The 26823-nt window shown below is 41.6% G+C and overlaps 1 protein-coding gene across 7 annotated transcripts in view; it reads left to right on the forward strand.

Annotated features, from left to right (window-relative positions):
- PIK3R3 (phosphoinositide-3-kinase regulatory subunit 3) overlaps positions 1 to 26823 on the forward strand; it is a 267358-nt gene that overhangs the window by 205405 nt on the left and 35130 nt on the right. Inside the window, exon 1 of one of the 7 annotated variants that reach the window (XM_075181580.1) lies at positions 9255 to 9375. The exons of the other annotated variants lie outside the window; for them this stretch is intronic. The gene's annotated coding sequence lies outside the window, so the exon portion shown is untranslated. Of the gene's footprint in view, positions 1 to 9254; positions 9376 to 26823 lie in introns of those variants that run through there. 7 annotated transcript variants of the gene reach the window in all.

Here is a 26823-nt window from a genome sequence, read left to right on the forward strand (position 1 = left end):
CTGGGGACAGTGGCTATGAGGCATTGAGGCTCCTGCTGAATTCAGTTACTTTCCTGCTCCCACAACCCCGCATTCATACCGCAACATCCTGCGAGATGTTACTTCCTTTGAATTAGGCATAGTGAGATGCATGAAACTTTGGACACAAAAGTATACCCTACTTTCCCGTCCATGGAAACTTCCACTTCCCGCGCAGAATTAATTGGGATCCTATCTGTCACTGTCCCAGCTGAAAAAATATCACCAGCTTGTAGTTAATTCTAATCCAGGTCTGTGTCATAATAGATGAAATACTCTCTGATAATACAGGAACTTCAGAATTTCTCTAGTTATAGTCAAGCTGTCTTTGATTACCTGTCAACCTCCATAAATGATTTACTTATAAATAAGCAGAGAAGGCATGATCTCATAAGTGTCACTGGCATGAAGCATTCAAGTGTTAGCATGACAGTAGCATGTTTCGGGAGTACCCCGACTTTACTGAATTACTCCCCCTCCCCCTCTGCTTGCTCGGACACTGAGGGGCGGTGGTGGCCTTTGCGATTGCAATCTACTAGTCACTGCAAGTAATCAACGGGTAAATCACAATTAACTAGTGGGGCGCTGCTGATCTGCTGTAATATTTATTTTTTTGTAACAAATTTCCTGTAAAATGAAAATCAGTCCTGGGGGTATATTTGCTGAACTGCTGGTTTGAAAAAGGTGAAGATGTTTCCTATAACAACCAATCAGATAATTTAGTACAGACCAATCATTTATTTAGTACATTCTGCAAAATGACAGCTAGAATCTGATTGGTTGCTATAGGCAACATCTCCACTTTTTCAAACCTGTAATTTAGTAAATATACCCCCTGGAATCCATAAATCCATAAGTATTTAGTAACAGTACAAGAAGAAATTCAGTGTAACATTTACATCCAGATCCCCATCTTAGCCCCAGCGTGCTGACACCCTCAATACTGTATATTTTAATGGTTGCAGAGCAAAAATCCATAAACCCTTGCTCATGCCAGATTCTTTAAACAGAAAAGTAGTTGTTCTGTAGCCTACCCACAAAGTGTATTGGAAGAATTGAATTAACACTCTTTTGTGCAATAATGCTGCGGTATCAAAATTTCACCATTACTTAAAAAGTGTGTGTTGTGTCCAATTCATTCTGACTAGGTAGGAAACTATTTCTGTAAGGAAGGAGATGTCTGGGGAGCCTGTCCTTTTTCCAGCAATGTCAGTTGGTGCCAGTATGAAAAGCATTTTTTATCTCCTACTCTAAAATAAGTATTTTGTTCTGATAAGATGATAAAAATAGCACATGCCAGGGTTATATGGAAAAATACTTTAAGTTTATCTTTTGCATATTTCTGAATATCTTCTCAAAGGGTTTAATACTAGAACAAACAAGGAGCATTATCTGCCCTCTGGATGGTGGGTCATGACCGCAACAGGGGGTCCCGACACCCTCTGCTGCTCTGAGAGCGGGAGACGTTTCATTGGTTCAGGTGGAGGAACAGCAAGATTTCGCCTGAAGGAGAATAGGAGAGATATCGCAGGATTGTAAGAAGTCCCGCGAATATGACAAAAATTGTAAAGTTTATTAAAAAGAAAGAAGAAAGAAAATAATAATTTTATATGAAAAGAATAGTGGTATTCCTATTTGAAGTTATTGAAATTAATATATGTGATTAAGGGGAAGGGGCTTATTGGCTGCTTCTGAAAAACCTAGGATATTATGGTTATATCTGGGGCAATTCTGGGACCTGGCCGTGGGGTTGGTCCGAAAGGGTTCCTGTCCCACGGATTGAATTATTATATCCTAGTTACTTTTGCCACCTGGAGAGGATGTCAGCTTCCCAGTTGGATGACCACACGTACATGACACTTATCTAGTTTTTACTCTTTTGTTTAACAAATTTTATAAGAAAATTTGCTGATTCTGAATCTGGAAGCCTAAGACGTGCTTGTAGTTGGAGTGCACATGTGTGCGTCAGCGCTGTTCAGCTGCCCTGGCAAACGTGTGATCATTAATTGGACGGCGATCGACAATCTACCTTATCAATGAGTCTTTAGAAATAGACCCCTTGGTGTGAGCTGAGAAGTGCATTGTCAGACGTGGGATATCCTGACAGGATCATTGGTCAATATGACAACACACATGGGAACAATATTTGACTGGTTGTCTCTCTGGATAATCATTGTGGCCCCTGCACACAGGGCGATAGTACTTCTCTACATTTTCCACTATGCCTGATAATGTTCTATCGATTTCAACAAGATTTTTACCAATACTTACTGACTTGCTTAGACCTGCTCTCTCTATGAGATGTAGAGGGGAGATCTACAAAGTTGGGTTGGTGTGATTTGTGCCATTGTGCCCATCCAACCAAACAACAATGATGTCATCTCAGGCCTCCACCATTGTATGATGACACAATCTGTTTCATCATGTCCTAGTTCCTGCCCACTTCTCTGGCCATCTGGGTGCATTTGAGACAGACATCCGGGAGAAACCCCATGTATACCTGACCTTAAGGCCTCACACGTTGTGATATCAGGTCAGCTGACCGATACCTGCTGCAGAGTCTAGTTACACTTAAAGTCTCCGGACCTCAGTTTGTCCTATTCCGCATTTGTGTTAGTAGAACATTCCTCAATAATAGTATATCAGAGGACTTTTGTTTTTAATCGAAATTCTACAGAACAGCAATTAATACCATAATAACATAACGTCTTACTTAAAAGTAAATAAAAAAAAAAAATTAACCTGGCTATTGTCTCCTCCATCCCTGAGGAGCAATGAAAAATACGCAGAGCTTCTTTCTCCTCTTAGAGGTGCAAATTTTGTAGAACAGGCTGAAAATTGAATTATCAGGTTCTAATTCAAGCAGAAATCTAAGTATTCTCCTTACTTATATTGTTAACTATAGAAGCTGATTACTTGCAAATTCCCAGATAGTAACATAAATCAGATCAAATATAAGAACCTCCTGTTTCTGCATCTGATATCCTCCCAGTATTTTCAACCCAGTATCAATATTAATCAAATCTAATATTTGTTAAGCAAAGATTTATGAGATTTCCTAAGTAATATAACCAATGCCTGCAGAGCGTAAAGCAAATTAATTAGATAGCAAGACAAAGGAATAAAAGGAAGCACAAAAGATATTCAGATACTTGTATATAAAAACGTATAAGTCACATTCCCAGGTAATTTTATCCAAACAAGATTCTAATTTATTTCATATATAATATCTTAGATGTATTAAAATAATTATAAAAACACAGTAATCAGCATCAATTTTAGCCCGGGGGCAAGACTTGACTCAGGAGCCTATTGGAAACATTTTAACGGTCTTACGTGCATAAGTCTTCCAATAATAAGATGCGCCTTGACAAATAGCAATAGGATAGATGTATCAGAAGAGAAGTTGTTCTAAGTACCAGCAATCCTTGTGAAGATTAGTTCCCTGACGCGTTTCTCTAGCAGCAAGCTAGTTTCATCAGAGGGTGTGTAGCTAGATCTGAGCAGACGTGAAGTATTGAAACAACTTATAGCCAATCAAATATTTCACACACACACCGGTAAAGACTTTCCATCAAGCCTGGAAATGCTTTGTTATACTTGGTTGGTACAATAAAATATCACCTAATATACATTATTTATAAAATAAATTAATATTACAAAGTTAAAATCTGTGGACAGCTCATTAATGTAAAAAGACACAAAATAAAAAAATGCACCCCATTTATTAAGCATATGATGTCTGCATACATAACCTTTCCTAAAGTCAGCGATAACACAAGCCCTTATTAAATAAACATCATTAGATATCGTTCATCTGCATTATAGATAACAACAGTATGTTTTAATTATTCCACATCTCATATTTAGAATATACCAAAAACTATATAAAATGTAAGTAATCATAGATAACTACAAGTCTCCCATCCAGACCCTGGACAGAGAGTCTCTTGCTTAGCAAACTGTACAAACTTTGAGAACTCTTAACAGCACTAACACGTCCTTCTGCCAAAATTTATATATCTAAAATCAAAAAGATAAGGATAAAGAACAAAACCTTTGTGTCCTATAATATTATGCCTATGAAACTTAAATATTGAGAATATGTCTACATATCGATGTTAAAGAGGTGGTGTTGCTAAAAATCGTTTAATTCAATATTCCCATTGAGGCCTATTGTAAAAAGAGGAAATCTGTAATCTGTAGTGGGAGCTGCTTGTACAGTTCCAATACTAGTGTCTTTAAATGCTATAACCAGGCCCGGCGCTCCCATTAGGCAAGGTTAGGCACTTGCCTAGGGCGCCGGGCTCTGGAGGGCGCCTGGAGGGCGCCACAGAACTGGAAATTAATTTTAAAACTGTGCGGCGACCGCTGACCATACCTGTCATGGCCGCCGCACAGCATTCAGATGCATGGGGATGGGGGGAAGAGGCTATTGCTCACCACCGCCGCCTCTCTGCTCCGTCTCCTCCCCTCCACTCACTAGTGTCAGTGAGTGGAGGGGAGGAGACGGAGCAGAGAGGCAGCGGTGGTGAGACAAGGTAAGAAAAGACGGGGGGAGGAGGGAGGAGGGCGCCGATTTTTGCGAGGGGGGGGAGAGGGCGCCATGGACCCTTCATATTGTTTCTGATATTGCATCGATGCGCTAAGAAGCGAGTATTCAAAGACCTAATTGTGCAGCTACATATTGTAGACGACAAGTACAGTTGATAAGCGGTCTGAAAATTGATGAAACTTCTAATTTTACATTAGAAATTTGCATTTGTTACCAATAAGGCTGCAAGTAATGCACCCACTCCTGTTATATTTATTTTGGTTTACACAACAGCCATTCTCCATTCCGTTGACCCAACTGTTATGTCTCTATCTTTGTTTTTCCTAATGAAAAAACTGTCTCTCAAAGTATTCGACTTCCAAAAGATAACTTTCGGTTTCTCAGACAGTCACAGTATACATCCAATTTTAACAATGTGAAATTTTATTAATAATGTTTCGCATCTGACAGGAATATGAATTATATTCAGATATAAAAGACAGACATCTGTCAAATGTATTCTCAGGATTATGAGACGCAGCTAAAAGCGATTCTCTATTATGTAAAGGTTACTTCCTCATAGACAGATCTAGAAAGATGTGAATGATATAACCAATTTCTGCAAAAGATCTGAGAAGCGATGTAGCTTGTTGTGAAATAACGACTCCTCCTAACTCATAGGAGTTGCGCTTTTGGAATATTGTTTTTCCACGTATTCAAAGGACAACTGCAATAATATAAAAAATTGCTACAGTCAACCTTTTTTTATTATATATGAGAAATGATAAAGTTTTTTTAGATATATTTTTTCCTTTTCTTCTTTTCTTTTGCTCTTTAATTTCTCTCAGAGTGTTAGGCACACCCTCTACAACGCAGCAGCACATTCAGGTCCTTTTAATGTTAATTAGTCTTAATCTTTATATTCATTATTTGAGCGCCAGTGTTTATTCAAATAATGTTAATTAGATGACATCTGCCTGAGAAGGTGAGACTGACGATATCCATGTATTCATTTTCTGTGTAATGGAACATACATCAGAACACAAGGGCTGCAAGGACACGCTCATCCCATATTGCGCTCATCACATATTACGCTCATCACATATTGTGCTCATCACATATTACGCTCATCACATATTGCTCTCATCACATATTGTGCTCATCACATATAGCGCTCATCACATATTACGCTCATCACATATTGCGCTCATCACATATAGCGCTCATCACATATTACGCTCATCACATATTGCGCTCATCACATATTACGCTCATCACATATTGTGCTCATCACATATTACGCTCATCCCATATTACGCTCATCACATATTGCACTCATCACATATTGCGCTCATCACATATTGCGCTCATCCCATATTGCGCTCATCCCATATTGCGCTCATCCCATATTGCGCTCATCACATATTGCGCTCATCACATATTGCGCTCATCCCATATTGCGCTCATCACATATTGAGGTGTCTCAATATGGATGGATTGCACCAACCTCAACAAGCTGGTTTGGATAATGACTTTGAATAGAGCTTCAGAATTTTAGCATTTACTTTGAAGTTAGAAACCTGGGTACATCATTCTGTGACCTGTAGACTCTGGCATTAGATGTGAGCAAATAAAGAGTCTGCGTTAATACCCAAATTGCTACTATAGTTTGCAATAAATGGATCTAGAAAAAGTTGAGGAAACTGTTTCCAAAATACCTAATTTTCAGAATTTAGAGTAAATGAGTCTATGAAATGTGGTTGTACAGCGCTGCGAAATTAGTGGTGCTATATAAATAGCTGCTGATGATGATGAATCTTTCATCATCCACATGGATTGTTGTCTTCTGTTCCTGCTCACAATGTTACAAGTTATAGATCGTCTATGAGCAACACTAGTCTGGGAGGTAACGACCAAATGTTTACATTTAATGGCTGAAATCAGGGAGAGAACCGCATCTGAGCTGTAGACCAACATTACGATGGGCTGTATTATCTGTGATGTTACAATGTACAATGTGCTAATATTATTGTACAGCCTCTACCAAGGAAGGAGATGTATAGACCTCCAGGACCTTGCTGCTGTACATTATGCTGTGGCACGATCTATAGAAACACCTCTTAGTTATTGGACAGATCATTTACTGATCATATACCAAAGCTGTAACCAGAGGGAGCTCCTTATTTTATGCAAAGCCTGCACGGCTCATCTAGTAGGAAATGCTAAACCTTGGTTTTGACAGCCAACGATGGGTGGTTGCTTTATCTTAACTACCATCATAATATGGTTGGATAATTGTAACCTTAGCCAGCTATTATCTTTCACATCCCTTCCAACTTGTGGGTAGGCAGCATTGGGATAGGAGCCTGGCTATGTCATGATGGGAAGTGGCCATTCCTAATCAGGGATTCCCCCCCCCCCCTCCCCTCCCCGATGTGTTTGCCCTCTTCTCTCTTCCCCTCCAAACAGTGTTATTTCCACAAACGCCAATGTACACGGCACCCATTCACCATTACCCCGCCATGCAGAATCCTTCCCAACTTTCCCACAAAGTTGTCCCGATCGGGATGGTGGGACGGAGCCCTCAAATCGGGAGGTGATAAGTAATAAGTACAAAGAGTTTAAGAATCAGAAATATTTCTCAGTTTTTCATCATTGTGTCTTTGGTGTGTGATCAGTCACTTTACTTGTTTTCATCTATTTACCACCTACTTTAGTTCAATTTTTGTCTCTGTTTCTAGAACTGTTTTAACCCTTAGCTAATAATCATTTGTACATTTATAAACCTGACCTTAAAATGGTTAAACGTTTGCATGGCTACTGCTTGAGTACAGCAGTGCCAGGTTAGCTCTGAGTCATGGTCAAATAAATTTTACAAATTCTAACAAATGTGCTTTTAATGACACTGAATATTTGGAGCCATTCATGGCCAGAGGAATGTGTTGAGTTTGGGATTTTTCTTTCTTCAGCTTGGAGTTTTAGAAATATTCTCCTGAGTCTAACAGAGAATTAAAGCTCCAGCATTGAAAATGCCTGACCTCTGCAGTGCCAGATGGGGGGTGCTGATAATTGTGGATCTGCCACTTTCTGATTTGTGACAAGCTGTGAGATCTCTGCCCTGCCCCTTCATGGGGGACAGTTTGTAAAATCTTGGTGAAAGAAATGGATAATAGACATATTGCAGAAAAATATTGTGATACATTTAAATATTAATCTGATGCTTAAAATGTCACTTCCTCAAAATCTGAACCTTAAGGCCTTGTAGCCACCTCTGTGTATGATCGGTAGATTGGTACATGGGTTTATACGTTTCAATAACTGCAAATGTTGTCATACTGCACTATTTATCTGTGTGTATTCTGTAAAAACCTGGTACCCAGACTGTCTGTTTCTGCACCAATCAGTGCTTCCTGCTGTGCTCAGGTAGCGCTGTGCTTACAATAGGCTTAAATACCGTGTGCGTGGGAACATTCACAGTGATTCAAAAAACTGTTGTGTCTACACTATGTGACTTGTTCTTTTCAGAGTGGTGGTGGGGGGGGGGGGGTGTTTGCTCTGCAGAGGGTAATTTTTTTTCTCTGTAGAAAAAAATGTGCTTGTGTTGTAGCGGGTGGTGTGTCTGGTTGGCGAGGTTGGTGCTCTTACGCTGGTGAGGTTGGTGTGTATCAGTTGTACAGGGTGCTGCGCTTGCGCTGTAGTGGGTGCTGTGTCTAAGTTGGCGAGGTTGGTGCTCTTACGCTGGTGAGGTTGGTGTGTATCAGTTGTACAGGGTGCTGCGCTTGCGCTGTAGCGTGTGAGTGGATGTTTATTGTAATAACTTAAGAATGTGGTTAAGGTGACTCAGTTTCCAGTCTGCTGCTATTCTTACTGACTTCTCTGTGTGGGAACAGCACATATTACTTTGATGTATAGAAGCAGCTGTAATGTAAGATGGAATAGAAATAAAATGACAGACACATAATACAATGTTGGGATATTGTTTCTATATAAATTGCATAGTTCCCTCTAACTGTAATACTGTGTACAGAGCCCATTTCCTGGTAGGGCCCAATAACACTCAGGAATGGTCATAAAGCTGAAGCCCTTGGACATTCTACATCACTGCGTTGACCCAGCTATACTACTGAAAGCCCATGTATAAAAAATCCCATGTATAAGGTATCTGATCTGGGATTTGAACCATGAAATCTAAGACATTAATCTTTCAGCTCAGCTATAGCTTGCATAGATTATCTAATGTTCTATTGTTCTTAATGTTTCACAGAACCTGATTGATTGATTGATTACACCTGTAACTCTCTACTGAACAATCAAGGGCATGGTCAGCCCTCAGTCTCTGTCAGGCCTTGTCTGTACAATAGGTTTCCTAGTGACACAAAAGTGTTTTTTGGCTAAAATCAAGTTAAATATTAGTGGCAAAAGGTATTTGAGGGTCCTTCCTTCAGGTTTGCCCCTAGAGTAATGAAGAGAGATAGAAGGTTGTCTCCGGCAGGTGTCCGGGATGACCGTAGTGCACAACACGGTGCACCTGAATGTTCCTGAGGAGAAAAAGAAGCAGAAAAGGTTTGTCTTTGTCTTAAGAAACATTTTGGATGAGCTGACTGGAGTAATGAAAGAGGAGACATTATTTATCCAGGATTGTCAATCAATTTATATGATATTATTTTTTTTACCAGCAGGGAGTATGCCTACTTTCATACAAAGCTTTAGGAACACATGACTAGGACCCAATCCTGGAGAAAAGAGGAATTGTTCCTCTCTTTTCCAGCCTGGAGAAACCCCTCTTTTGTCTGTAGCAAATGTCGATGAGGATTGCCCTAGTGGTAAGTACTGTGGGAACTGTAAATGGCCCAGTCATAAATCTAGAGCCTTAAAGTTATGTGTCCTGTGCGCAGAGACTGGACACAGATGCTTTTTGTGATCCAAGGCAAAACACAGTGTGGCAAAGTCTCTGGGAGATGGAGGACCAGAGGAAGCCAGGAAGGAGAGACAGCCAGTGAGCCGAGGTAGGCAGCACCAAGTGTGCCGCTGGTGAAGGGTAAGGAGTGTTGCCTGGAAACCAGCAGGGATTATCTATACACGAGATGTGCGGCGAGACTGTTCAATGTCCCAGAGACTGATTCATCCCACTACATACCCGGGGCCTTGGAGAGAAAAGACAAATGTAAAACAATGCAGCCTGTAGCTGTGAAGAATGGTTACTATGCTCAATGTACCATGGAGAGCCAGGAATAAGACACATCTGAAAGGGACATGCACGTGTTATAAACATATAGTCAAAAATACTGTCACAAGCTCCTGCGAAATGCGACAACTTTTACACAAGGCACATAGTTACACAGAGCAAATGCACTTGCATCCAACTCTTAAGTACAGCCCCAAGTGTATACATTATGTACAAAGTAGCAGGTCATAGCTTGATAATGTGTGTAATTTAATGTTAAACATTAGCGTGTGGTACATTATTGTGGAAGCTTTATGCAAGAATGTTGGAGGATGAAAGGGTTAAAAAGGGTTTTTGGATATGTATTGAGAGCTGGGGGTTGAGAAAACATATTTGAAAATGTGCTGTAATGTTAGGATTGTGTGAAGGAGAGAGTGGGGGTCTTGAATAAAATATTGCATTATTGATATGAATTAAGATAGATTGGTATGGATGTAAGACATTAGATTGATGTTGCAAAGAATGAAACACATTGTTGAATGATAAAGGTGTAACATTATATGTAGAGTGAAAGTGGAAAGTGTGGAGAAAGATACAGTAAAAAGTGTACATGTTTTTCTTTTAGAACGTGTGTTGCAAGTGAGGAGATACATGGGATTTTGGATGAGAATGGAAGTGAAGTGAGTGGGGAGAGGCAAATGACTGAGAGGAAATAGATAAAAGGATATGATGAGGATGTGGAAGGTGAAGTGCGTGGAGTATGGATAATGAATGAGATTGAGGATATAGAGAAAAGCATATAATGAGTGAGGAGAGAGAGAGGAAAGGATATGAGGATATGAAAGGTGAAGTGCGTGTGGTATTGAATAATAAGTGAGTTGGAGAAAAGCATATATTAGGAATATGGAAGAAGAGGTGAGTGGGGAATATGATAATGAGTGAGTGGAGATAGAGGAATGGATATGATGAAAATATGGAAGAAGAAGTGAGAGGGGAAGAATATAATGAATGAGAGGAGATAGAGGAAAGGATATGAGGATATGAAAGGTGAAGTGCATGGGAATTTGGATAATGAGTGAGATAGAGTAAAGCATATGATGGGAATATGGAAGAGGAAGTGAGTGGGGAAGTGGAGATAGAGGAAAAGATATGATGAAGATGTGGAAGGTAAAGTGTTAAAGTAAAATAATTAGATGAAGGTTGTAAGTAGTTATTTCTGTACACTACAATCAGTTGCGATGCAATGGATACACAACCTAATTATAATCGCAATAACATGTAAATAAATGTAATGTTTGTCTATTGTTTTATATAAAATAAAGTGGTAAAGAAGCTAAATAATGACGATAGTACACGGACATAACAGAAGTGTGTGGGGAAGAGACAATGAGTGAGAGGAGATAAAAGCATATAATGAGAGTACGGAAGTGGAAGTCTTGGAATCTGTTGATAGAGTGAATGGATAAAAGTGGCTGATGTTGGTTGGATGATTGAGGATGAAGTGAAGCAAGTGGTAGTGGGTGCAGCAAGAAATAAGATGCTTGGGAGGGATGTTATAGTACTATGACTGTATTATAATTCTGTTTTTTTATATGACCTCTTAGTAAACTGGACTACATTTTGGCTAGAGAGGCTGCTTGTTGGAATGTTATTAAATGTACCCGGCTTAAATCTAGTGTTTTATTTGTTGGGTTTCACTGGGGGAACTTTAACTGTCTGTGTCCTAATCGGAGTCCTTGTGTTTTTATATAATCCGAGAACCAGTAGAGCCTCAATCCTTGTTAAATAGGCTTCCCTATGCTTTCTGTGGGGAGGCTTTCACCAGAGAGAGCAGTAAATCTCTCCGTCGGTGGGAGTTGCAGCCGGCAGTACGTCGGCAGTAACCCATCATAGATAGGGAGAAGCCCAATCTCTCTGGTGATTCTCAGTTTAATATATAGAGCCCTCGCAAAGAGTGAGTAGGGCAATCACAATATCAAACACCACACCCCTTAGTACCAGTGGCGGATCCAGGGGGGGGGGGGCGATCGATCGGGGTGATCGCCCCCCCCTAGCAGGGGCTTGCTGCCGGCTGCTCTGATTGTGTTTTCACAATCAGAGCATCCGGGCAGCACACTGTCCCTACCTGTCACTACTGAACGGACCTGCACATAGTGTGCAGCCGCCGGCAGCCTCAGATGTAAAAAAGGGGGCGGGGCCTAAATCGCCACCCCTAAATCGCCCCGGGTAGAAGAATTCTCTAGATCCGCCCCTGCTTAGTACACCGCTAGTTGCTTCCGGGAGAGTTTCCTGATCTCTGTGTCCCTCTAATCTAGGAGTCTCCCAGACATTCCAGGAGAGTAGAACACTATGATATAAACTTATGTGTTTACCTAGTTGTATATGTATGATATATGTGTAATATATATGTATAATAAAGCGCTGTACTAATATTCTCATAAGTAAAGGTATAATTTTCACCCTGCTTTACTGTTCATGGTTTTTCCTTAAGAAGAAAACCTTCAGAAATGGTGAAAAATCATTTGTTCAAAGTGATTTTCATATTGTGCAGAATGCTGGAGCTCTGTTATATTCCTCTTTATAATGAGAGACGTGGCACCAGTGATTTACCAGCTACTTTGTGTCACAGTCTGGTGTCTCCTCAGTTTACCTCTGTATAATCAGACCTGTCAGGGAAGAAGGGAACGGAGCGGTCGCCTCCCTCTGTCCGTCTACAGATATGAGCTATAAATCTCTGGGTTCTCGGGAGGTTTGTCTGTCAGACTCTCTGGAGCCCACCTGGGCTTATTAGGCTGAAACTGCCTGGAGGGCACATAGCTCTACCTGCTGCCCCCCAGCCTCCCGCCAACTCTCCTCTCTGAAGCAGATTTAATTAAAATAATTTCCCTGAGTTAGACCATTGTGGGATATTGTATTGCTGTTATTATTGGTGTCCTAGAGGCAGATGGCCGCTTCCCCTCACCAATCACTGCATCCATCCAAGTGACAAATTGGGAAATACATCAGCCAGTCACAAACAAGTAGGAGAAGAGATAATCACTTTATAGTAAGCTGTGGTAAAGGAGAAGTGCACCTTTTAATTCAATAAATGTATATGAAAGACCCAAATACCCTTAACCAGCTTTACTTGTTGGGCAGAGATACTCTACCAGAGTTGGTCACATGCCTGGGCCATCAAAGGCCCTGCAACAAAAGGTACTTGTTAGATGCACCTTGTAATGAGATGTAGATAATCAATAATTAAAGGGGATACGGGTTGTAGTTGCAAAATATTCATTGAATCAATTTCTGCAATATTTTTTATAATATTTATTAATATTAAGCGGTCTTAGAAAATCTACATTATCGCCACACAATTATAAATAGAGGCGCTAGAGAGGCCCTGAGATCTGGCGAACTGGCTCCTGACCACTATTACCTGGACTGTGGTCTGCACAGCTCACCTGCTTAGTTCACATCATGACTTACTATGGTATGTCTTACACTCTCCAGTGCGGATTAATGTATCAGAGTTTGATTTGTAAAATATAACTCGACTGTGCTCTGTTATGTCTTTCATGTACTAATTTCTTGCCTGCCTATACTTCTGTTTATATATTGACATGACCAGGGCTGTATCTAATGATCTCCAAGAAATATTCCTCCTGGTTGATTTTGTATTTAAGAAAATAATATTTGCACAGCGCCAAATTTGCTTTGTTGATACATGAGGTCAGTGGATCCCAAACTTTCTCAGTTCGAGGCACCCTTAGGGTCTCCATAATTTTTTCAAGGCACCCCTAGGCCAAAATAAATACTAATTAGTCCCCTTTCTTGCTTTCCACAGGCCCAGGCCGCGGCACCCCTGTGAGATCAATGTAGCACCCCAGGGAGCCGCGGCGCACAGTTTGGGAACCACTACATTAGATTATCCTCTGATCGATGTAAAACATTATACTTCTCAGCATACAGGAATCATTGTTCTTTCAGTGACTTCCCTGTGACCACTGTGACACTGCTGAGGTCTCTGTGACACTGCTGAGGTCACTACGACACTGCTGAGATCTCTGACACTGTTGAGGTCTCTGTGACACTGCTGAGGTCACTACGACACTGCTGAGATCTCTGACACTGTTGAGGTCTCTGTGACACTGCTGAGGTCACTACGACACTGCTGAGATCTCTGACACTGTTGAGGTCTCTGTGACACTGCTGAGGTCACTACGACACTGCTGAGATCTCTGACACTGTTGAGGTCTCTGTGACACTGCTGAGGTCACTACGACACTGCTGAGATCATAAAGTTCAAAGCTCCAGTGACACAATCATGGAGTTTCACTTTTTGCTTTGCCGCTCCGCTTAGTGCTTTATTTATAAATGCGCGTTTTACTTAATTTATAGTATCTAGTAATAGGGCTTTTCAACAGTTACATGATCGACATTTATCTGGTCAACACCATAATATAGTCATGGCTGTAAAGTCGACAATAATGACATCGACAGTACTGTCTACATTTCAATTATCGACCTATTGTTGTCGACTTTCTGAATGTGTAGCTGTCGACCACATACCCTACTACCATACATTGTACACCTACTACCTATCTGCTAATATACATCAATATACACTGTACACCTACTACCTATCTGCTAATATATATCTATATACATTGTACACCTACTACCTATCTGATAATATGCATCTATATACACTGTACACCTACTACCTATCTGCTAATATATATCTATATACATTGTACACCTACTACCTATCTGATAATATGCATCTATATACATTGTACACCTACTACCTATCTGATAATATACATCTATATACACTGTACACCTACTACCTATCTGATAATATACATCTATATACATTGTACACCTACTACCTATCTGATAATATACATCTATATACATTGTACACCTACTACCTATCTGATAATATGCATCTATATACACTGTACACCTACTACCTATCTGATAATATATATCTATATACATTGTACACCTACTACCTATCTGATAATATGCATCTATATACATTGTACACCTACTACCTATCTGATAATATGCATCTATATACACTGTACACCTACTACCTATCTGATAATATATATCTATATACACTGTACACCTACTACCTATCTGATAATATGCATCTATATACATTGTACACCTACTACCTATCTGATAATATACATCTATATACACTGTACACCTACTACCTATCTGATAATATATATCTATATACATTGTACACCTACTACCTATCTGATAATATGCATCTATATACATTGTACACCTACTACCTATCTGATAATATACATCTATATACACTGTACAGCTGTTACCTATCTGATAATATACATCTATATACATTGTACGCCTACTACCTATCTGATAATATACATCAATATACACTGTACACCTACTACCTATCTGATAATATACATCTATATACACTGTACAGCTGTTACCTATCTGATAATATACATCTATATATACTGTACAGCTGTTACCTATCTGATAATATACATCTATATACATTGTACACCTACTACCTATATGATAATATGCATCTATATACATTGTACACCTACTACCTATCTGATAATATGCATCTATATACATTGTATACTTCTGACCTATCTGATAATATACATCACTAAAAATAAAGTATATTTTCGGATACACTTAGTCCATCACTTATCGTCAGAGGACAGCAATGTATCTATGACATACATATAAAATTAACAGCTCTCTAGTATAGGATGGTGATATCCCACCAGGAGTATGTAAAGAAGCTCTGAGCCCTGGTAAGCGTATAATTGTTGCTTTGTGTTAATAGACGGTGGAGCTACTTCTGAGATAATGAACATATTGTTTCTCGGTCACTTCCAGCTCTAAGTAACCTTCATTATATTCCTGAGCCGATCCCCCAGCAGCCCCAATCCTTGTTAAAGCTTGCCCAGAAGAGGAGCACGGAGTGGTGTGGGTAAGATCAGCTGCACAGTGGTGGCTGGGAGAGCTATTCTGGTACTATGGCAGCAGATGATGTCATCCATAGCTGCAATGCCACCTCCCCTCCCGGCCCTCAGTTCCTTAATGAGCCTGTTCCAATCCTTGGCATTGATGCTGGAGCAAAGTAAACTGCATGCTGTGTAAATGCATCTTTAAAGTCATTTTTATTTTGATTCTTTGCATGGAAAGGTTTGTTGGGAGGATTCACAGTTCACAATCTGCACTCATGTAATCACTCTTCTGCCTTTTTGCCCCTTCCCATCACAGAGTGCAGCAAATTAACACATAGATCTGGTTTCCTCATGAAGATTAATATTGTCTCTTCCATAAACAAGCCAAGATTTTTGTTAAGCTTTTCCAATCTTGAGCGGTTTTCATGGAAATGTGACAGTTGCACAGTTATGTGTGAACCCTTCAGGCAGTACTTTATGTCTGTGTATGCACAGCTCACTACATTATACTATTCACTGGAAGCTCCTCCATGCTGCATAACTCATCAAGCCACAATGTAACCCCAAACTTCCAGTAGGGTCCAGTGGTTGGACATACCAGCAGTGTGGGAGATGTCACATAGCTCAGTATGAAGACAGCGGGACTGCAAGCTCTGCAGCATCTTGGGAACAGGCTCTTTGTTTTAGTTAAACACAAGACATTAGAAGATTCATCAATACTATAGTGAGTAATCAGTTGTCTCTGTGGTAGGACCTGTCGCTTTCTACAATGATTTTTCCCTCCGGTAGTGAAGGGTCAGAATAGAAGGTATGAGAATGTCCAATATGAGGTGTTGTCTACAGAGAAATATGAAAAAACTGTAAAGTTCAGCATGAATGTTTGTTTTAGAGACATTGCCTGGACTATTACACTTATATGTATTACATAGAGGTAGTTTATTGTAGCTTAGTGGTGTCTCCAAATACCAATCATTTCATTCTTCCATTTCATTGAGTAATTGTATACTTTTGGCTGCTAATGTTATTAACATTTTTAATCACTAATACGTGTGGTTTATCTATATTAGCAATACCAGTAAATACATGTCTTGCTTTTTGTCCAAATGCTGCAGGTGTTGGTGCCAGTAAGTTTGTGTCAACATCAACAGGGACATTAAATGCTTGCATTATATCCTTCTGACGTTCAAGTGCTGCAGCTGCAAAGGGAGATTGTTCTGCAGTATTTAAAGCTTATTCCATGGAACTTGCATGGCTCATTTTAGGGATGGCTGTTTTATTCCTTAGTAACCTCATCAATGAATGATAGATTTCTGTTAATACTAAGCAAAGTGCCACTACAGCAGATGCATCTGACCTTTCATTTTTATTGTTTAAATTTTGGTCAGTAACTTCTCTTAACAGCCATATTTTGGTTTTAGATGTTTGCCATGCTATTTTTCTTACAGCATATTTGATCAGTAGGTTTTAGCCACTAGGAAAAAGAAATTACTAACTAAAATAGCATTGTCTCTAGTACAAATCAAAATCAAAGTGTATCGATATATTACTAATTGTGGTGCTCCAAATCAGGATCAAATGATTTGTACAAGTTTATGACAGGCCTATACAGTCTACAATACATTGCAGTATGCTGTTTGCACGGACAGTCTGAAGGATAAAGACCAGGGGCCTGATTCATTAAGGATCTTAAATGAAGAGGTATCTTATATCAGTCTCCTGGACAAAACCATGTTACAATGCAAGGGGTGCAAACTAGTTTTCTGTTTTACACATAAGTTAAATACTGACTGTTTTTCATGTAGCACACAAATACTTGATAGCTTATTTCTACACTGAAATTTAAAGTTGATATTTGTGTGTTACATGAAAAACAGTCAGTATTTAACTTATGTGCAAAACAGAAAACTAGTTTGCACCCCTTGCATTGTAACATGGTTTTGTCCAGGAGACTGATATAAGATACCTCTTAATTTAAGATCCTTAATGAATCAGGCCCCAGGACAGCAAGTGTAACAGACAACCAAGACTTTTTAATAAGTTTGTGTACTAGATGCAAGAAGACAGAACATTTCTCACACAGTGATTAATTGGTCACTAAAGTCCAGTGGGGCAAAAAAATAATTACCATACAGTAGTATTATAATTTTAAGCGTGATTTACCAAATTAGCAACAGAATAATTGTATGAATTTCAGCTGCTGGTCTATGGAGTTGGGTAGTGAGTATCCAATGCTGCCCTGAACTGGCAGAAATACTAAATTGCATTAAGCTGAGTAATGACAATGAGCAATGAATGACAGACCACAGTCACCTCTTTATAACTTTGTGCAAAAGAATTGCTAAATGCAACAGGACAGATCAAGTCTTGCACAGTGATCACTAGGCTAGTTATTCACCAGCCACTGGTAATGTTATTTCTGGTGCATCAATTGTATGAATTTCAGTGGCTGTATTTATCCCTCTTACAATGGTAATGCTCGTCTGTGCTAGTCTTATCCTACTTCAGTACGGAATGCTGATGACAGCTAGATATTCATTTGGTCGACAATTCAAGTGTCAACGGTATTATTATGTCAACAATTCACATGGTAGACAGTATTGTTAGGTCAACAATTGAAATGTAGATTATTAGGTGGATAATTTGAATGTAGACAGTGTTATATGGTTAGCGTTAGTGGTTTAGGGATACTATTGTCAATCTAATAATAGTGTCTTCATTGGAATGATCGACCTATTAATTTTGTCAACTTTCCAACCCTGTCTATATATTATGGTGTCAACCATATAAATGTTGATCATGTAACTGTTGAACATATGTATCATTAACAGATAGGTAATAGGTGTACAATGTGTACAATGTATATATCACAAGTCGGACCAACGGATCTACCGCCTGGGGTATAGCGCACTCACCTGCCTGGCTCCCTGCGTGTCACTGAGTTAGGGTCAGAGGACTGCCCATACAACCGGCTCACGTGATATTACCTCCCGAGAGGCGCGGAGTCTAACAGTGAGTGAGGTGTTCGCCAGGGATTCCCGCAAGGGAGTTTGGAGTTAGCTGCTCCCAGACTGCAGGTCGCAGCCCTCTTAGGGGGTGATGAGCGAGGCTGTACTGAGAACCAAGATAATAACTGAAGATGCCATGGATAGGAAGTAGCCCAATGACTGAGAGACTAAGAGTCAGTTTCCCAGGGCAACGGTAGAGACAATGTACTGAGAGTAAGGAACAGCAGACGAGTATGCAGGTTATACGGGAGACTGGTAGTGATGATCTTCTTGTAGATGTGCTGGACACTCATGGAACAGGTAGCAATAATCTGCAGAGCGTTACCACAGGATAGTGGAGTAGTTACAGAGGCTGTGATGATCTGCAGATAGATGTGCTGGAGACTTCAGAGAACAGGTAGCAAACCGGAGCCTGGGAACAGGACATCTGAACAGGAGAGTAGACCTGAAGATCTGGCAACTTGGTAGTAAAGCAAGTGCTTTAAATAGACAGAGCTGACAGGCAATTAGCCAATCAAGATACTGCAGGAAGTATTGAGCAGACCAGGTGTGTGCCTGCCCAGTTCAGACCAGCAAGTGAATGCAGGAAGAGGGAAACAGGTGAGAACAGTGACCATAATGCAGGTTTAGCTGGTGTAATGTGTGACACTGCGCCGCCTGCCGACTCAGTGGCACGGCGGTTTCCCCTGACGCCACCAATCTATTTTCTGTGTCTGCGCATGAGCAGACTCGTCTTTTATCACCTCCTCCTACCATTCATTGGGAGACTGCATAGTACCGATATCCTATTTCCATGTACTTAAACCATTAACAGAATGTTATTTCTTATTACTTTATCAGAATGTAATAACCACACGGACACCAGATATAACTTGGCATAAAGGTCATAGTTTATTTTTATTTAAATGAAAGTAAACTCTTAAGATTGTGGCAGCGAGAGCAGAGCAGTCAGCAATCAAACGCAAAGCCAATCAGAGGAAGGTCATCCCTTTACCCACTGGTCCCAGGAGTAAACTTCTTTACGATTAACTGGTGTTAAATTGGGCTAATGAGGTGACTGCGTCCCTTCTGGACTCGACATTGGTGCCTGCTCAAAGCCTGCCAAGGAGTCCTCCACTCAGATGAACCAAGAGTCGTGAATCTTCAGAAGGGGCATTGACCTCAGCCATACTGGTAACACCATATGCTTATTATCTGCTGACTGCCCTCTTTCCTATCACCGTGCCTCCTTTGTGAAGGAAAAACAGAAATTGGCAAGCGGTGCAGGAATCAAGGAACCAGTCCGCCCACAGAGGGAGGATATGTAGGGAAATCCTTTGACCCTCCCTGTGACACCCATTGGCTGGACAATGTAGAAGCATGAACCCTCAATGGTATGTCCCTGTCAGACACACACCATGAGTTTAGGTGCGTTCAGCATATTACTTCTCTTAGCAGTATCCCACAGGATATTTAAAGCACCTCTCCCACAGGTATGGTGCCTGTTCTTTGAATTAACAATAAATACCCTGCGCTGTCTACCTAGATATGGAAATAGATAAAGAGGTGGGGTGCTGCCTCTGGGGGTTGAATGGTCTCCTTACCATTCAGATTACCAATAAGTGTGACAGTTCCCTGGCGCACCACCACTAAAATAATGAAAAATGTTAAACAAAGTCCATACAAGTTATTGGACCATAATCTTTATAGGTGTAATGCAGGTAAAAAATATGGTGGCATCTGCCACTCTGGACAGAGTATACAACGTACTAATCAAGGTTGTCTGCTAATAAAATAACTACAGATATAACAGATAAATAGTCAAGTAGTGATCTGTATATAGGTCTAATTCTGTTGATTTATTCAAATAACGTGATCACTTGGTAAAGTGTAAAACTGTCCCAATGAATAACCGCAGCATAGGCACAGTGAAATAATTACCAGTCCCAATAGGGGTATGTGGGTGACATACTGTTCATGGGGGACATAAAGTATAGTGTCCCTCCAATTGTTGTCCGTCAATCCCAAGAGTTCCCTGGAATTAAAATGAAGAAATGGAAGTGGTGTGTGAGCAGAGTGTGCCGCTACTAAGATAGTCCAGCAAGTGCATGCGCAGCTTTTTCACAGTGCTCCCAGCTGTTTCTTTCCCTGTCTGCGGCTTGTTACCTTCCGTTTAGCAGGCGAATATTCCGTATTTGCAGCCTTATGGTTCAATTCAGCTGGGTTGATCACTAAGGTGATGTTCCTGTAGGATAGTAGTTAATAAGAATTATCAAACGCGTTTCACCTCTATTATAGAGGCTTCCTCAGGGATTTCTGATTGGTCACTCACTGGAGATAGGCGGTGCACTTCCAAACGGAGACTATGGGGTAAATGTATGAACATGCGGGTTCTTCAACACCCGCGTGTTCAGCGTGTTCGGCGATTAAATTTCAAGTGGCGCTGCATTGTAAAGGGAAACTTCCCTTTACAATGCAGAGCCGCTTGAAATTTAATCGCCGAACACGCTGAACACGCGGGTGTTGAAGAACCCGCATGTTCATACATTTACCCCTATATTGGTGTCAATACAGCTCGTGGTCATATTGTTTCTTGTAACACCTAAAGATCCTCAGGATATATTAAGGCAGCATGGTGGCTCAGTGGTTAGCACTTCTGCCCCACAGCAAAATGAGTTTGATTCCTGACCAGGGCCTTATCTGTGTGGGGTGTGTATGTTCTCCCCGTGTTTGTGTTGGCTTCCTCTCATACTCCAAGAACATACTGGTAGGTTAATTGGCTGCAAACAAAATGAATCCTAGTAAGTCTCTGTGTATGAGGGAATTTATACTGTAAGCTCCAATAGACAGAGACTTATGTGAGTGACAGCTTCCTTGAAAAGTCGGCAAGTGTGGGCTCTTTACCCCTTTTGCATTTTTTCACATTTTATTTTCTTACATCAGGGAATGAAATGAATTGATTCATGACTTCTGACCAATAAAACAATGCAATGCACCCAATACAACAATGTACCCTCCTCCTCTTCCCTGTGTATGCCAATCCCGGGTGTTTCTCAAGATAAAGGTTGTTATTCAGGGAAATTGGCAGCGATAGGATTTGTATCAGCTGTTTGGCTACACACTGCACCCCCCATAATAGTGATGGGGGAGACCACAGGGGGTGCTGCATGCAAGAAGACCTGTTGTATCCATATTGTAAGAAATGTATTAGGCTGCTGCCATCGCTGATATATTCTAATTCTAAGCAGCCAGATCCTTCAATCAACTCCTACAGCCAGTATGAGCTCAGTAAACTGCTTTACAGCCAGGTAATTAGTGGCAAAGTGTGTGATAACGAGCACAGGACCAGGGGAAACAGTCATTCAGGGCTACAACTCCCCATGCATAAAACTATGGGATACAATGCAGGGGTATTCCAACAGGGTAAACAAGTATTCACCCAAATAAGCCCTGGTGCAATCAGAGGAATTGTTTGGAGTCCCCCTGTGTACAATTAAAGTGCTTCGCTTGATTTCAGTATAAATAATGTGAGTGTGTGAGGTCCCACAGCCTGCTCCACAATATATAACATCATAAGCTTTTATTGAACATTTTCAAGAATAAATGGGGGTACAGAAATGAAAAAGGGAGGGTCAAAACAGGATAAATCACAAGGGGAACCCCCACACGGGGGGGGGGGGGGGGGTAATTCAAGTAAAACAACACTCTAACATCAACAACATACATACAGAGAAAAATGAATAAATAGTAAGGGTATACTAACCTCTGTATTGATGATACTTGTGGTATAATGAGTATCAGGAAAGTGTAGCATGTTCATTGGGTTGGGGAGATCATCATCATCATCATCTATTTATATAGTGCTACAAATTCCGCAGCGGAGATTCAATTAGGGCCACTGGAGAAGGAGAGAGTGAGGAATTGGGGGCATCTTGCGGCGCCAGGGCCATCTAAACCATTTCATGATGGGTGCTGATGCAGATGTGGAGTAATTCATGTCTATTGTTTCCATTTCAATGCTATGTTGAATCTTTGAGACGATTTGGGAGATGGTAGGGGGGGCGGGGGACTTCCAGTTTTGGGCTATCGCTGCCCTAGGCTATCAGCATATAGCCGAGAAGATAGCGTTTATGTTTAGGAATGGAAGTCCGGTATACATGGAGAAGAGCTAAGGCAGGGTCTGGAGTGACTGTGGTTTTCAGAACAGTGGAAATCAAGGCAAAATCTTCACACCAGAATGGCTGAAGCATCGAGCACGTCCAAAAGACATTGTAAACGTCTGCCACCTGAGTACATTGGCACCAGCAAAATTCTGATTGGTTTGGCCTAATAATGTGGAGCCGGTCCAGGGTGAGGTGTAACCGGTTAAGGAGTTTGATCTGCATTCAGTTAAGTGGGAGACTGGAAGGCTTTAAGAAAAAGGTGGGTTTTTAGAGCCCGTTTGAAACTGGACAGATTAGGGCAGGTTCTGATAGAGGGAGGGAGCATGTTCCAGTAGAGGGGGGCAGCGCGGGCGAAGTCTTGGATACGCGCATGGGAGGAGGTGATCAGGGGGAAAGAGAGGCGACGGTCATTGGCTGATCGGGGAGGGCGGGATGGAGCATGAATAGAGAGGAGGGTGGAGATGTAGGGTGCAGTGGAGTTGGCGAGGGCCTTGTATGTAAAAGTGAGAAGCTTGAAGAGGATTCTGTAGGGGAAGGGGAGCCAGTGAAGGGATAGGTAGAGGGGGGAGACAGATGAGGAGCGCCGAGAAAGGAAGATAAGCCTAGCGGCTGCGTTAAGAACAGATCGAAGGGGAGCGAGATGAGAGTGGGGGAGGCCAGTAAGGAGGAGGTTGCAGTAGTCCAAGCGGGAGATGATCAGAGAGTGGATAAGGCATTTGGTGGCATCTTGGGAGAGGAAGGGCCGGATGCGAGCGATGTTACGCAGCTGGAAGCAGCAGGATTTCGCAAGAGAGAGAATGTGGGGGCCGAAGGAGAGAGAGGAGTCGAGGATGACACAGAGGCAGCGAAGTTGGGGGATGGGAGATAGAGGTGTTGTCGACAGTGATAGCGAGGTCAGAAGGGGGCGAGGTGTGAGAGGGAGGAAAGACTATGAGTTCTGTTTTGGCGAGGTTAAGTTTGAGGAATCGAGAGGACATCCAGGAGGAGATGGCAGAGGTATTGGTACCAGAACGTTATTCCGCCTTTATTGGCACCCTTGTCAGTCTATCTAAGACATAAGCTGTCAGAGAGTAAAGGGAGTAGGGGTTTTAGATACGGTCACCACACAATGCCTAATTTGCAAACATTTATACGTCTCAGAGGGAGGGAGGCTGTACCGGTCTTGGAGCAAAGTGAAAGGAAGGAGGAGACTCTGGGCGAACAGATCGGATAAGGAAGTAATCCCCTTGTCTCTCCAGGTGGTGAGATTCAGATCTGGAATGAGTTTGGATATCACTTGGAGGGAGAGATTGCGTGATCTGTATATTGTCCAATGAACCGGTCCCACACCTGCATGGTATTAGAGATGGACAATAGTCTGTGAACAGCTGGGAGGCGGGCAGACTTGGGAGTCCAAAGGAGGTCAGTTAGGGGATAACTTGGACACAGGGTCCTCTCAATGTCTACCAATGGTTTGGAGGCCTGAGGAAGTGCCCAGTCCCGCAGGTGGGTCAATATGCAAGCTTCTTGGGATTGTATTAGGTTGGGGAGAATTAGGCCACCCATATGTTTATGGGTGAGGAGGGCGTTTCTGTCTCCACACATAGATCATCATTAGTGTGTGGAAACTGGCCACCATCTGTTTGGGAACAATATATGGTATGGTGTGGAAAATATACATAACCTTGGGTAACAACGTCACTTTGAAGGCTGCTATGCGGCCCAGCCAGGAGACCTCGTGGTTAATCCAATTCTTGGCCAAAGTAGAGGCTGAGCAACATTTTTTTTATTGTAATTAACTGGTATCGTTATCAATATACAGCGATAAGATTTTGTATCACTGCATATCGTAGTGATAGTGAATCTATTAATCTATTATCACAGACATTTACTATTCAAATATCACACAGTGAGAAGGTCGATCTTACTGCTTCGCCACACCACCCTGAGCACATCTGTGCGTGCGTCACCTAGATTCTGAAGTCACACATGCGTCATAAAATGTTTAAGAAATAGAAAATAATAATAGTTATGTTGGCATTCAAATGAGAAAAAATACTTTATTTAACTAAATAAAACTTTTTTTGTCTGACTATACTCTGCTATCGCCATCCTGAGCTGGTGATAGTGATATGAGGATTCTGCCCCAATCCTTCTTAAATTGGCCTCCCTTTGTTTTGCTACAGTACTGGAACAGTCCCGCCACTGGGAGGTATAGCTTCCAGCCACACATGAGTATAGGTACTACAACCAAGATGTGTTTCACATCTTCATTTTATAAGTTTTGTGATAAATCTGGTTCCTTGTTACAATCACCTCTATGAGGTTAGGGTTAGAAGGGGAGGGGGGGGCACATGTCTGTGCTCTTGGGCTAATGCCAGGCCCAGGCTTGGGATTTCATTAACCAATTACTTCTGTTCTGTGTATCACCTAGCAGAGTATCCACCTCTCCTCTGATTACATTTCGGGTACAGATTAAACTAGGGGCCCTGAATTTAAGTTTGGGTAAGCAGAAAATGAATTATACTCCCCCTGTTATAGTGAGACCTGTTAGTTATATATAACCGGATGTTGCTTCATTAAAAGACACCTGTGTGTAAGCAGGAGGCTATATATCCATGTAACTTAGTATCATCCATGAACGATTCAGGCTTTGCAGAAGATTGGAGCAAAGATCACGACCACAGAGCTGCACTAATTGGCCCATTGAGTCTACACCTTCTCTGTAGTCACTGATTCCCAGATCTTCCATAGCGAAACATTAATGTTTCATCAGTTGCTCCAGTGCTGCAGATTAGGAAAGATCAGTGCAAATTAACTTAAATACAGGGTATACAGGGGATAAGCTTCAGGTTTATTTCTATATGTTATATTTTGTGAGTCTACTATTTGTTGCGGGTCTTACTTGATTTATTCAATATAGAACCACCTCTTTGTGTACACTGTGGTTATTCTGGAAGCTCAGCACATATGAATGAGATAATATTTAATGCATTCATTCGCCATTTTCCTCCATGTCCATCATTTATAGGGAATAGGTTTATTACAAGGACAGAACAAAGGAAACATGAGAAAACAACAAATGAAACGACCTGTTTTTGTGCAAATACCCGTAAGCAGAGTCGGACTGGTCCGTCGGTGAGCCGGGGTATCCCCTGGTGGTGAGCAGCTCCTGTTTTTGTTTTGTTTTGTTTTTATGCGGGAGGGGGGGTGCGATCGTGGAAGGTCGGGGGCGATTGGGTGTGGGGGGGGGGGTGATCAAAAACATTGGTGGTCAGTGGACAGCAACAGGCAGCCAATCGCTAGGCTGCCTGTTGCTGTGGGCTCCCAGATGGCTGTGTGGCACCAGAAAGTCTTACTTCACTTCCTGTCTGCCTGATCTGCGGAGCAACTAGAGGTAAGTGAGCTAGGGGGATTGTGGCCCTACCTATTCTAAGCTATAGGGATGCAGAGAGGGGGGACCCTGCCTATTCAAAGTTATAGGGATGCAGAGAGGGGGACCCTGCCTATTCTAAGTTATAGGGAGGCAGTCATGCAGAGAGGGGGGACCCTGCCTATTCTAAGTTATAGGGATGCAGAGAGGTGGACCCTGCCTATTCAAAGTTATAGGGATGCAGAGAGGGGGGAACCTGCCATTCTAGTTATAGGAATGCAGAGAGGGGGACCCTGCCTATTCTAAGCTATAGGGATGCAGAGAGGGGGACCTTGCCTATTCTAAGTTATAGGGATGCAGAGAGGGGGGCTGCCTATTCTAAGCTATAAGGATGGAGAGAGGGGGGCTGCCTATTCTAAGTTATAGGGATGCAGAGAGGGGGGGGCTGCCTTTTCTAAGCTATAGGGTTGACGAGAGGGGGGGTGCCTATACTAACCTATAGGGATGGAGAGAGGGGGGCTGCCTATATTAAACTATAGGGGGAGTCTGCCTATTCTAAACTATAGGGAGGGGGTGGGGGCTGCCTATACTAAATTATAGGTGGTGCTGCCTATGCTAAACTACAAGAAGGAGGAGGGGGCTATAATGTGT

The sequence above is a fragment of the Mixophyes fleayi genome, chromosome 8, assembly GCF_038048845.1.
Source record: "Mixophyes fleayi isolate aMixFle1 chromosome 8, aMixFle1.hap1, whole genome shotgun sequence".
Taxonomy (NCBI): Eukaryota; Metazoa; Chordata; class Amphibia; order Anura; family Limnodynastidae; genus Mixophyes; species Mixophyes fleayi.